At 41.6% G+C, this 6136-nt stretch overlaps 1 pseudogene; it reads right to left on the bottom strand.

The window, feature by feature from the left end:
- Positions 1-4622: 4622 nt before the first annotated feature.
- LOC147422818 (uncharacterized) lies at positions 4623-5876 on the bottom strand (annotated as a pseudogene).
- Positions 5877-6136: the final 260 nt, after the last annotated feature.

The following is a 6136-nucleotide window of genomic DNA, read 5'->3' as shown; positions in this document are numbered from 1 at the left end:
GAGAGAGAGAGAGAGAGAGAGAGAGAGAGAGAGAGAGAGAGAGAGAGAGAGAGAGAGAGAGAGAGAGAGAGAGTCTTCTTACTCCACACATGGACTAGTGTGAGTGTGTATGCCATAATGCCCTTGAAAAATCAGCCCCCTCTCTCTCTTGGTCGACCCCTCTTGCTATTTGCTCATGCTCACTCCCTATTGGACCTCCCCAAGCTCATCCAATGCAAATTAAGCAGCATAAGTGATAGCCTTCTGACATGTGTCCCCCTTTTCCCTTTTGTGAGAGATTTTGCTAATTGATTAATGCAACTAAACTCTCATTGTACCCCTTTGTCTCCTAGCCAATATGAATCAGGCAAGCCATTGGCCTGTTGAATGCTCATTGGACCCCTTGGGAGACTGCCCAATAGTCTTCTAGAGAGCTTAATTCTTATTGGTTCTATTATTAAGTGTTTTTAAATTAATTAAACTAGATTTACTCTAGCCTAATTCTCATTGGTCCACCTCCATGGCCATCCAATAGGATTTGAGTACACCTTGTGGGCATCTGGGCTAGGGAGTTGACATGTGTCCCTCTTTCCCTTTGTGTAAAGGAGCTTGTGAGTGTGTGTATGCGTTTCTCTCCCATCTCCTACTTGTAGGTCTTGCCCCCTCCTATGTAGGGATGCATGAAGACTTTTTGAGCACACACAAAGCATCCAATTTTCCTAGGCTTTTGACCTTTGCACACAACCTTTGAATTTTGGAACCTTAGCATTCTGGAAGTCTTAATGGGCTGAACCTTAGGGACTTTTAAGCCCATTGTTGCACCTTGCTCTTTTGCAGATGGCCCCCCCTTTGGATCCCTATTTTCCCTCCTTTGGATCCCTATTGTGGCCAGTCTACCAGCTTAACCAATAAATTCTAGCTTTTTCTCCCCTGACACTTCCCCATATTAAATGATCAGTTTAACATGAGAAAATAATTTAGGATAATTAGATATTAGTTATTATGACATTGCCTCTCTCTTGAAATCATAGTCGTCCTCGACTATGGGGTAGAGAAGATAAAGCATATTTATTAGTCCTTTTTCTAACCGGGTAGATAATCCCTATGTTACCCTACGACATTGTTCCAGAATGGATGACTAGTCCATTTTGTGCTTGAGAGACTAAGCTACCACAAGCATGTCTGCACATTAGTCATATCAATCTTTCATAGTATAGTGACAAGGTCTACTTGGTGTTTGGGAGACATCGCCTCCGCAAACTTGATCTAAGCATGCATACTACTTCATTTTTGTGCACAATAAAGAAAAAGAGAGTCTTATAAGACAAAAACTTTGTTCATTTTTAACATTTGTACCTTTGCTTACTCTAGGGAAGCATTGTAAGCATTGACAAGGTTTAGGTTATCTGTTAATTGTATGCCTTGCATCCATCTAACATCTTCAAAAGGATAATTCTTAAACTTAATAAGATATCGTCATATAGTCTTACCACCTCTTAGTACCTTGTCTTCATGTTGGAGAATGGACTCGGACTGCAGCACCTCTTCTTGGTCCTCGATCTCTGGTGGGTCTTTAATAGTTGGTTCATGAGGTGTCTCTCCTTTTTAAGGCTTTAGTAGGCTCACATGGAAAGCATTGTGTATGAGCCAATGGCCAGGCAACTTGAGTTGATAGGCCATCTCATTGATTGGCCTAAGAATCTGGAAGGGACCATAGTACCGTTTTGCTAACTTACCATAGTGCTTTTGGTGTACCGTAGGAGTTCTTGCCCGTCGTGTGCCTTAATCGAGCTTTGGGAAATTTGAGTAAGCCCCAATCATTTTCTTTAGAGACTTGGGATCTTCTTTGCTTATCAGCAACAACCTTTTTCCTTTGCTGTGAGATAGAGATAGCATCCTTAATCTTTTGGAAAGATTATTGTAGGTCTCGTCTATACTCATCTGCAGCGAAGATCTTTCCGTGTACCTTAAGTAGCAGGGGACTTTTTGATCTTCCCTCAATTACCTCGAAAGGTTCTTTTTCTGTGGAAGTATGTATAGTGTTGTTGTAAGCATACTCCACTAAGGTTAAGTACTTCTCCCATTGGGATCTTTGATCTACTTCCGTTACATAGGCTTTTAGTAGATCAAGAATTGTTAGGTTAGCTATTTCACTTTGGCCATCCGTTTGTCGGTGAGACAGGCCAAAGAGAAGTTTAGCCTTGTCCCTAAATTCTTGAAGAGACCCTTCCAGAAATTACTGGTCATTCTAGGATCTCTATCTGACACTATGGACATTGGCGAGCCATGGTACTTGAAGATTTGTGAAATGAAGAGGGTTGCCATTTAATGGGCTTTGATAGTCTTTTTGACAGGTATAAAATGAGCTTGTTTACTAAACCTATCTACTATCGTCCATATTCCTGTATTCCCATGGATAGAATTAGGCAATCCAAAGATAAAATCCATGGATATGCTCTCCCATTGTGAGTTGCTATGGAAACCACATTCACTCTCGGTCGTCTTGAGCGTGCATCAGCTACTTGATTATGCTTGCCAGCAATGTGAGAAATATGAAAATGAAGTTAGGAAAGGAAATTTGCCCACCTCATTTTTTTGTCGGAGAGCTTGGTCTACGTCATGAAGCACTTAAGACTTTGGTGATCTGTTCGCAAAATGAAAGGATTCCCCAATAGATAGTGCGTCCATGAGTCTAAGGCATGTAGAACTGCGAGGAGTTCCTTTTCATATTGCCTAGAGCTTTCTCAACAGGGTCGAGCCTTTGACTTTCATAGGCTATGGTGTGCCCTTCTTGGAGCAAAACAGCTCCAACACCACAAGCATCACATTGGACCTCAAATGGTTTTGAGAGATCCAGTAGTGTAAGCACAGGTTGAGAGATAAGCTTTTCAAAAGCATTGTTCTCCTTGGTAGACGATGTATACCTAACATTTTTCTTTGTTAGGTCATGTAATGGTCCTGCAATTTGTGAGAACTTTTCTATGAAGCGTCTATAGTATGCACACATACTTATAAAGCTTCTTAGTTCATGTAGATTCCTTTGTTTAGACCATCCTTTTCTTACCTCTAATTTTGATGGATCCATTTGGATGCCATCTTGAGAGATAATGTGACCTAAATATTAAATCTCTTGTAAGAAAACTTCATTTTTATTTTGATTAACATAAAGTTTATTCTCTCTTTGAACTTGAAATATTACCTAGAGGTGTTGCTTGTGTTCGTCTAATGAGTTAGAGTAGATGATGAAAATCATCAAAGAACACTCTAGTAAAGGTTCAGTGAGTCCTGAATAGCTTCTCCATCAAGCGGTTGAATGTGGCTGGTGCATTGGTCAAGCCAAAAGGCATGACAACATATTTGTAAAGACCAAACGTAGTGCAAAATGCGGTCTTTACAATGTCTTGATCAACTATCCTTATATGATGTTAGACACTTTTTAGGTCAATCCTACGGAAGTAGGTGGACCCTTATAGCTTATCAAATAGGTCTTCTACCCATGGAACGGGAAACCTATTCTTGATAGTGATCCTATTTAGTGCTCTATAGTCGACACACATACGATATGTGCCGTCTTTCTTTTGCACTAATAGCACAGGAGAACGAAATGGAGATGAGCTAGGCCTAACCACGCCATTCTCAACTAACTCATGCACTTGCCGCATAATCTCCTCTTGTTGAGCTTGATAAACTCTATAAGGAGGTTTATTAGGCGGTGAACTTCCTGGAAGAAGTTCAATTGCATGGTCATCATTGCCTCGTTAATAAAGACATCTTGAAACCCCTTGAGAAAATTGGATAACTCTAATTCCTTGTGAGTGTGTATATTTTCTTTTGCTAAAACATTAGGTTCATTTTGAGAATCTTTAACAAAAATCATGCATACGGAAATAGATCTCTTTATTGACTTATTGAAAGCTTGCGTATGTACAATGGGTATGGCGTTACCCATTTTCTTGGCATCTATGTACATATGTTTTTCCCTGAACCTAAAGTAGATTCTCCTTTCAAGGAATTTAACATTGGCAGCCATGCAATCAAACCATGGTGCCCCTAGGATTACATCCTCGTGCTTGAGACGAGAGATAAAGAAGTCCTCTTTGTCCACATAGCTTTGGACATGGAGCCTCAATTTCTTGATTAAGGGAGTGACTGAAGATTCTTGCCCCTTGAAAGCACCATTTGTGTGGGTAGGATATCTCCCATCTCGTGATCTTGTATGCCTAGCTTGGTGGCCAACTCTGTGGATATGAAATTGTGAGTAGAACCAGCATCAAAGAGAATAAAAGCATCATATTCTCTTTCCTTTCCCCAAGCATGGCATAGTGGAGATCCTTTTTGTGGTGAGTTTCCTCCTCCTGGATTTTGACCAAGGTAGCTCTAGGAGGTTCATGGTGGGTGTTCTTTTGGGGACAAGCGCGATACGCATGCCCTTGCTCTCCACACTTGAAACAATAGTTATCCTTGCGATAACACTCAAGCTCTTCAGGAGAGAGTTTGTTTTTGCCTTTGTAAACTCCCTTCTCCTTAGCTTTGTTGGAATTTCCCTTAGGAGACTTTTGGACATTGTCCTTCCCCTTAGGCTCATTGGAACCCTTGTTTTCCGTGGGTGTACAATTTCTCTTAGCCCCTGTTTGGAAATTGATTCAAGAAGCCACCATAGTATGGTGTATAACCGTCGATATGGTGCGTGGCCTTTGGGAGTTGACATACTCCATCATTTCTTCAGTTAAGCCCGCACAAAATTGTTGCTTTTTCTCTCCAAAATCCAACTTTTTGAAGCCACTGGCTTTGAGTTGTAAGTCCCAAAACTTGTCTACATGTTTGTGAATGGATTTGTAGGGAGAGAGCTTCAAGCTTCGCTATTCAGTGAGTACTTTGTCTTTGGCATCGGTGGCCAAAAACTGCTTCATAATGGAAGCTCTTAAAGCTTTCCATGTTCGTGGAGCTTCACCGTTGGTCCGTAGGCTAGACCACCATTGCCTAACGGACTTTTGAAAGTGCATAGCTACATGATGTAGCTTAGAGGACTCCGTGAAGGCCTCATCTCCAAACGCCGCATCGAATTGTTGGATAAAGGCCAAGACTTTGTCCATAGAACCAAAGGTGCCATCGTAGGTAAGGAAAGAGATGCTCTTCCCTCCCTCTTTGAACTTCTTGAGCTTGGCAAACCTCTTCCACGCGGAATAGGATTTCCTATGGCCTCTTCTTTTTGATGGTTCAAAAGTTGCACCATCGCTTTCTTCAGATGATGAAGAATTTGAGGAAGATGGAGAAGAGGGTGACCTCTTTCTTGCCTTTTTCTTTCCTTGATCTTCTTTATCTGCACAATCACTTTCATAAGAGAAAGAGGATGAAGAAGATGGAGAAGAAGGTGTCCTCTTTCTCACCTTTTTCTTCTCTTGGTTTTTGTCATCCCTCTTGTAATTATGGTGTGGAGAAGTGTGAGATGGTCTTCTCTGTTTTGGAGGTGATGGAGAGTGTTTACCTTGCCGTCTTCGTGGAGCCATCTCCGTGGAGGTGGTAGAAGACTCACTTATTTCTTGTTCCTTTGGTGGGGGCTCTTGAGTTCTGCTTTGAGAAGGCGATGCATCTTCAAGAAGCAAATTTCTGATCCCTTCGTATGGATCCTCTTCTTCTTCCCAAATTGGAGAGAGACCTCTTTTGGAAGTCTCGCAAGGAGGCTTCCTAGGTGCTCTCTCGTCATGGTGGGGAGCTTGGAGAATCCCATGAGCATGAAGCTGCCGTTGCACTTAACTTTGGAGGGATGGATTTCTCATGGCTTGTTGAAGCCTAGAAACAAGATAGTTAACAAGCGTCGGGGCATCATTAGTAGCCTGCTCATTAGCAAAATCAAAGTTATCAACATTAATTTCACTCTCTTTACTATTGTCAGCCATTCTAACAACTTTTAGGTGTAAAATTTTTTGGTGTACTTTGGCACTTCAAGCCCTAGTTTCTACTCCTCTTTACCCCTTTAGAAAAATCACTCAAGCTACTGGACCCATGGCTCGAATACCATTAATTGCAAGGAATAGAAGAGAGGTTCGTTCAACACCAAAACAGCACTGGCTCCTGTCAAGCTTCTATTAGCTCAATAGTGGTTAAGCCGTAGGCAAGCCCCATAGGACTCCACTATTAAGACCATAGCTCTCAACGG

Source organism: Adiantum capillus-veneris, chromosome 27 (assembly GCF_014529385.1).
Source record: "Adiantum capillus-veneris isolate H3 chromosome 27, ASM1452938v2, whole genome shotgun sequence".
Taxonomy (NCBI): domain Eukaryota; kingdom Viridiplantae; phylum Streptophyta; class Polypodiopsida; order Polypodiales; family Pteridaceae; genus Adiantum; species Adiantum capillus-veneris.
Note: the sequence above shows the minus strand (reverse complement) of the source record. Positions and strands in the feature narration are given on the sequence as shown.